Consider the following 7922-nt stretch of genomic DNA (forward strand, 5'->3'; position numbering starts at 1 on the left):
AAGGTTGTCCTATAACCTCCCGACATCATGCCATGTGTGTATTTGCCTTTAGACATGAGTAAATTAACTTAAATGCTAACATGCTAACGGCTACCATGCTAGCACCTAGCAAGAGGGTTTCAAGTTCAGAAAGTGCCAAGGTTGTCCTATAACCTCCCTATATCATGCCATGTGTGTATTTGCCTTTAAATGTGAGTAATTTAGCTTAAATGCTAACATGCCAACAGTCATCATGCTAGCACCTAGCAAGAGAGTCCCAAGTTTAGAAAGTGCCAAGGTTGTCCTATAACACCCCTACATCGTGCCATGTGTGTATTTGCCTTTAGACATGAGTAAATTAGCTTAAATGCTAACATGCTAGCACCTAGCAAGACAGCCTTAAGTTTAGAAACTGCCAAGGATGTCCTATGACGTCCCTGCATCATGCATGTGTGTATTTGCCTTTAAACGTGAGCAAATTAGCTTAAATGTTAACATGCTAACAGTCATCATGCTAGCACCTAGCAAGAGAGTCCCAAGTTTAGAAAGTGCCAAGGTTGTCCTATCACCTCCCTACGTCATGCCATGTGTGTATTTGCCTTTAAACGTGAGTAAATTAGCCTAAATGCTAACATGCTAACAATCATTATGCTAGCACCTAGCAAGAGAGCCTCAAGTTTAGAATGTGCCAAGGTTGTCCTATAACCTCCCTACATCATGCCATTTGTGTATTTTGCCTGAAAACATGAGTAAATTAGCTTAAATGCTAACATGCTAACGGCTACCAAGCTAGCACCTAGCAAGAGAGCATCAAGTTGAGAAAGTGCCAAGGTTGTCCTATAACCTCCCTACACCATGCCATATGTGTATTTTGCCTGAAGACATGAGTAAATTAGTTTAAATGCTAACATGCTAACGGCTACCATGCTAGCACCTAGCAAGAGAACATCAAGTTGAGAAAGTGCCAAGGTTGTCCTATAACCTCCCTACATCATGCCATGTGTGTATTTGCCTTTAGACATGAGTAAATTAGCTTAAATGCTAACATGCTAACGGCTACCATGCTAGCACCTAGCAAGAGGGTTTCAAGTTTACAAAGTGCCAAGGTTGTCCTATAACCTCCCTATATCATGCCATGTGTGTATTTGCCTTTAAACGTGAGTAAATTAGCTTAGATGCTAACATGCTAACAGTTATCATGCAAGCACCTAGCAAGAGAGCCTCAAGTTTAGAAAGCGCCAAGGTTGTCCTATAACCTCCCTACACCATGCCATGTGTGTATTAGCCTGAAGACATGAGTAAATTAGCTTAAATGCTAACATGCTAACGGCTACCATGCTAGCACCTAGCAAGAGAGCATCAAGTTTAGAAAGTGCCAAGGTTGTCCTATAACCTCCCTACATCATGCCATGTGTGTATTTGCCTTTAAACGTGAGTAAATTAGCTTAGATGCTAACATGCTAACAGTTATCATGCTAGCACCTAGCAAGAGAGCCTCAAGTTTAGAAAGCGCCAAGGTTGTCCTATAACCTCCCGACATCATGCCATGTGTGTATTTGCCTTTAGACATGAGTAAATTAGCTTAATTGCTAACATGCTAACGGCTACCATGCTAGCACCTAGCAAGAGAGCATTAAGTTTAGAAAGTGCCAAGGTTGTCCTGTAACCTCCCTACACCATGCCATATGTGTATTTGCCTGAAGACATGAGTAAATTAGCTTAAATGCTAACATGCTAACGGCTACCATGCTAGCACCTAGCAAGAGAGCATCAAGTTGAGAAAGTGCCAAGGTTGTCCTATGACCTCCCTACATCATGCCATGTGTGTATTTGCCTTTAGACATGAGTAAATTAGCTTAAATGCTAACATGCTAACATGCTAGCAATTAGCATTTAGCCACAGAGAGAGTTCAGACGTTTATCTCAAAGATGAGCCATCAATCACGTTTCTACGTGGCCGTATGGCTGAGCTACAAGGCTGTAAAAAGTCTGTAAATTCTCGTTTCCTATGTGCTGTTCTAAAAATAGAACAAGAAATTCCCTAATCAAGTGGCCCATTTTTTAACGTTTTCGTTAATAGCGTCACCATGGTTACACAAAACTTTCCAAAAATTAAATACCGCTGTAGTCCCGAGCGCCACGTTTCCGGCGGTGTAACATGTGTTGGGGTCCTTCTTGCGGTTTTGGCCGCATTACGCGCGCAAAAAGTGGAAGATTAAGATATAAGAATAAAAAAAATAACTAGAAAATTCCCGCGGAAATTTTGATGGACTGGCCACCTGTGCTGTGAACCTCGGGCCCGGTGGGCCAACGGCTATCGCGGTAGCACCTAGCAAGAAAGCCTCAAGTACGGAAAAAGTTGATGCAGTCCCATAGTGTCCCCACATCATGCCAAGTGTGTAATTGCCTTTAAACTTGAGTAAATTAGCTTAAGTGCTAACATGCTAACAATCATTATGCTAGCACCTAGCAAGAGAGCCTCAAGTTTAGAAAGTGCCAAGGTTGTCCTATAACCTCCCTACATCATGCCATGTGTGTATTTGCCTTTAAACGTGAGTAAATTAGCTTAAATGCTAACATGCTAACAGTTATCATGCTAGCACCTAGGAAGAGAGCCTCAAGTATAGAAAGTGCCAAGGTTGTCCTATAACCTCCCTACATCATGCCATGTGTGTATTTGCCTTTAGACATGAGTAAATTAGCTTAAATGCTAACATGCTAGCACCTAGCAAGACAGCCTTAAGTTTAGAAACTGCCAAGGATGTCCTATGACGTCCCTGCATCATGCATGTGTGTATTTGCCTTTAAACGTGAGCAAATTAGCTTAAATGCTAACATGCTAACAGTCATCATGCTAGCACCTAGCAAGAAAGTCCCAAGTTTAGAAAGTGCCAAGGTTGTCCTATCACCTCCCTACATCATGCCATGTGTGTATTTGCCTTTAAACGTGAGTAAATTAGCTTAAATGCTAACATGCTAACAATCATTATGCTAGCACCTAGCAAGAGAGCCTCAAGTTTAGAAAGTGCCAAGTTTGTCCTATAACCTCCCTACATCATGCCATATGTGTATTTGCCTTTAGACATGAGTAAATTAGCTTAAATGCTAACATGCTAACGGCTAACATGCTAGCACCTAGCATGACAGCCTCAAGTTTAGAAACTGCCATGGATGTCCTATGACGTCCCTGCATCATGCATGTGTGTATTTGCCTTTAAACATGAGCAAATTAGCTTAAATGCTAACATGCTAACAATCATTATGCTAGCACCTAGCAAGAGAGTCCCAAGTTTAGAAAGTGCCAAGGTTGTCCTATAACCTCCCTATATAATGCCATGTGTGTATTTGCCTTTAGAAATGAGTAAATTAGCTTAAATGCTAACATGCGAACGGCTAACATGCTAGCACCTAGCAAGACAGCCTCAAGTTTAGAAACTGCCAAGGATGTCCTAAAACGTCCCTGCATCATGCATGTGTGTATTTGCCTTTAAACATGAGCAAATTAGCTTAAATGCTAAGATGCTAACAGTCATCATGCTAGCACCTAGCAAGAGAGTCCCAAGTTTAGAAAGTGCCAAGGTTGTCCTATAACATCCCTACATCATGCCATGTGTGTATTTGCCTTTAAACGTGAGTAAATTAGCTTATATGCTAACACGCTAACAGTCATTATGCTAGCACCTAGCAAGAGAGCCTCAAGTTTAGAAAGTGCCAAGGATGTCCTATAACGTCCCTGCATCATGCATGTGTGTATTTGCCTTTAAACATGAGCAAATTAGCTTAAATGCTAACATGCTAACAGTCATCATGCTAGCACCTAGCAAGACAGCCTCAAGTTTAGAAACTGCCAAGGTTGTCCTATAACCTCCCTACATCATGCCATGTGTGTATTTGCCTTTAGACATGAGTAAATTAGCTAAAATGCTAACATGCTAACGGCTAACATGCTAGCACCTAGCAAGAAAGCCTCAAGTTTAGAATGTGCCAAGGTTGTCCTATAACCTCCCTACATCATGCCATGTGTGTATTTGCCTTTAAATGTGAGTAAATTAGCTTGAATGCTAACATGCTAACAATCATTATGCTAGCACCTAGCAAGAGAGCCTCAAGTTTAGAAAGTGCCAAGGTTGTCCTATAACCTCCCTACATCATGCCATGTGTGTATTTGCCTTTAGATGTGAGTAAATTAGCTTAAATGCTAACATGCTAACATGCTAACATGCTAGCAATTAGCATTTAGCCACAGAGAGACTTCAGGAGTTTATCTAAAAAATTAGCCATCAATCACGTTTCTACGTGGCCGTATGGCTGAGCTACAAGGCTGTGAAAAGTCTGTAAATTCTCATTCTTTTCACTGGCATGAGCTGTTCTAAAAATAGCCCAAATGTCCCTAATTTTTTGAACCATTGATTTTTGCGTTTTTCAAACGCGAATAGCGTCGCCATGGTTACACAAAACGTTCCAAAAAATAAATACCGCTGTAGTCCCGAGTGCCACGTTTCCGGCGGTGTAACATGTGTGGGGATCCTTCCTGCGGTTTTGGCCGCATTACGCGCACAAAAGTGGGAAGATTAAGATATAAGAATAACTAGAAATTTCCCGCGGAAATTTTGATGGACTGGCCACCTGTGCTGTGAACCTCGGGCCCGGTGTGCCAACGGCTACCGCGGTAGCACCTAGCAAGAAAGCCTCAAGTACGGAAAAAGTTGATGCAGTCCCATAGTGTCCCCACATCATGCCAAGTGTGTAATTGCCTTTAAACTTGAGTAAATTAGCTTAAATGCTAACATGCTAACAATCATTATGCTAGCACCTAGCAAGAGAGCCTCAAGTTTAGAAAGTGCCAAGGTTGTCCTATAACCTCCCTACATCATGCCATGTGTGTATTTGCCTTTAAACATGAGTAAATTAGCTTAAATGCTAACATGCTAACAGTTATCATGCTAGCACCTAGCAAGAGAGCCTCAAGTTTAGAAAGTGCCAAGGATGTCCTATAACGTCCCTGCATCATGCATATGTGTATTTGCCTTTAAACATGAGCAAATTAGCTTAAATGCTAACATGCTAACAGTCATCATGCTAGCACCTAGCAAGAGAGTCCCAAGTTTAGAAAGTGCCAAGGTTGTCCTATAACATCCCTACATCATGCCATGTGTGTATTTGCCTTTAGACATGAGTAAATTAGCTTAAATGCTAACATGCTAACGGCTAACATGCTAGCACCTAGCAAGACAGCCTCAAGTTTAGAAACTACCAAGGTTGTCCTATAACCTCCCCACATCATGTCATGTGTATATTTGCCTTTAAACGTGAGTAAATTAGCTTAAATGCTAACATGCTAACAATCATTATGCTAGCACCTAGCAAGACAGCCTCAAGTTTAGAAAGTGCCAAGGTTGTCCTATAACCTCCCTATATCATGCCATGTGTGTATTTGCCTTTAAACGTGAGTAAATTAGCTTAAAGGCTAACATGCTAACAGTTATCATGCTAGCACCTAGCAAGAGAGCCTCAAGTTTAGAAAGTGCCAAGGTTGTCCTATAACCTCCCTACATCATGCCATGTGTGTATTTGCCTTTAGACATGAGTAAATTAGCTTAAATGCTAACATGCTAACGGCTAACATGCTAGCACCTAGCAAGAGAGCCTCAAGTTTAGAAACTGCCAAGGTTGTCCTATGACCTCCCTACATCATGCCATGTGTGTATTTGCCTTTAGACATGAGTAAATTAGCTTAAATGCTAACATGCTAGCAATTAGCATTTAGCCACAGAGAGAGTTCAGACGTTTATCTCAAAAATGAGCCATCAATCACGTTTCTACGTGGCCGTATGGCTGAGCTAAAAGGCTGTGAAAAGTCTGTAAATTCTTGTTTTCTATGTGCTGTTCTAAAAATAGAACAGCGATTCCCTAATCAAGTGGCCCATTTTTTAACGTTTTCGTTAATAGCGTCGCCATGGTTACACAAAACTTTCCAAAAATTAAATACCGCTGTAGTCCCGAGCGCCACGTTTCCGGCGGTGTAACATGTGTGGGGGTCCTTCTTGCGGTTTTGGCCGCATTACGCGCGCAAAAAGTGGAAGATTAAGATATACGGAATAATAACTAAACAGCAATAACAATATGGGCTGGCTCAGTAGCCAGCCCATAGACTGCTACTTGCAGTAGCAGTCTATGGGCTGGCTACTGGGCCAGTCCATAATAATAATAGCTAAACAACAATAACAATATGGGCTGGCTCAGTAGCCAGCCCATAGACTGCTACTGCAAGTAGCAGTCTATGGGCTGGCTACTGGGCCAGTCCATAATAATAACTAAACAGCAATAACAATATGGGCTGGCTCAGTAGCCAGCCCATAGACTGCTACTGCAAGTAGCAGTCTATGGGCTGGCTACTGGGCCAGTCCATAATAATAACTAAACAGCAATAACAATATGGGCTGGCTCAGTAGCCAGCCCATAGACTGCTACTGCAAGTAGCAGTCTATGGGCTGGCTACTGAGCCAGTCCATAACTAAACGCACAAGGAATAACAATATGGGCTGGCTCAGTAGCCAGCCCATAGACTGCTACTGCAAGTAGCAGTCTATGGGCTGGCTACTGAGCCAGTCCATAATAATAATAATAATAATAATAACTAGAAAATTCCCGCGGAAATTTTGATGGACTGGCCACCTGTGCTGTGAACCTCGGGCCCGGTTGGCCAACGGCTACCGCGGTAGCACCTAGCAAGAAAGCCTCAAGTACGGAAAAAGTGGATGCAGTCCCATAGTGTCCCCACATCATGCCAAGTGTGTAATTGCCTTTAAACTTGAGTAAATTAGCTTAAATGCTAACATGCTAACAATCATTATGCTAGCACCTAGCAAGAGAGCCTCAAGTTTAGAAAGTGCCAAGGTTGTCCTATAACCTCCCTACATCATGCCATGTGTGTATTTGCCTTTAAATGTGAGTAAATTGGCTTAAATGCTAACATGCTAACAGTTATCATGCTAGCACCTAGCAAGAGAGCCTCAAGTTTAGAAAGTGCCAAGGTTGTCCTATAACCTCCCTACATCATGCCATGTGTGTATTTGCCTTTAGACATGAGTAAATTAGCTTTAATGCTAACATGCTAACAATCATTATGCTAGCACCTAGCAAGAGAGCCTCAAGTTTAGAAAGTGCCAAGGTTGTCCTATAACCTCCCTACATCATGCCATGTGTGTATTTGCCTTTAAATGTGAGTAAATTGGCTTAAATGCTAACATGCTAACAGTTATCATGCTAGCACCTAGCAAGAGAGCCTCAAGTTTAGAAAGTGCCAAGGTTGTCCTATAACCTCCCTACATCATGCCATGTGTGTATTTGCCTTTAGACATGAGTAAATTAGCTTTAATGCTAACATGCTAACAATCATTATGCTAGCACCTAGCAAGAGAGCCTCAAGTTTAGAAAGTGCCAAGGTTGTCCTATAACCTCCTTACACCATGCCATATGTGTATTTGCCTGAAGACATGAGTAAATTAGCTTAAATGCTAACATGCTTACGGCTACCATGCTAGCACCTAGCAAGAGGGTTTCAAGTTTAGAAAGTGCCAAGGTTGTCCTATAACCTCCCTATATCATGCCATGTGTGTATTTGCCTTTAAATGTGAGTAAATTAGCTTAAATGTTAACATGCTAACAGTTATCATGCTAGCACCTAGCAAGAGGGCCTCAAGTTTAGAAAGTGCCAAGGTTGTCCTATAACCTCCCTACATCATGTCATGTGTGCATTTGCTTGTAGACATGAGTAAATTAGCTTAAATGCTAACATGCTAACGGCTACCATGCGAGCACCTAGCAAGAGGGCCTGAAGTTTAGAAACTGCCAAGGTTGTCCTATAACCTCCCCACATCATGCCATGTGTGTATTTGCCTTTAAACGTGAGTAAATTAGCTTATATGCTAACACGCTAACAG

This window comes from Doryrhamphus excisus, chromosome 14 (assembly GCF_030265055.1).
Source record: "Doryrhamphus excisus isolate RoL2022-K1 chromosome 14, RoL_Dexc_1.0, whole genome shotgun sequence".
In the NCBI taxonomy this organism is placed as follows: Eukaryota; Metazoa; Chordata; class Actinopteri; order Syngnathiformes; family Syngnathidae; genus Doryrhamphus; species Doryrhamphus excisus.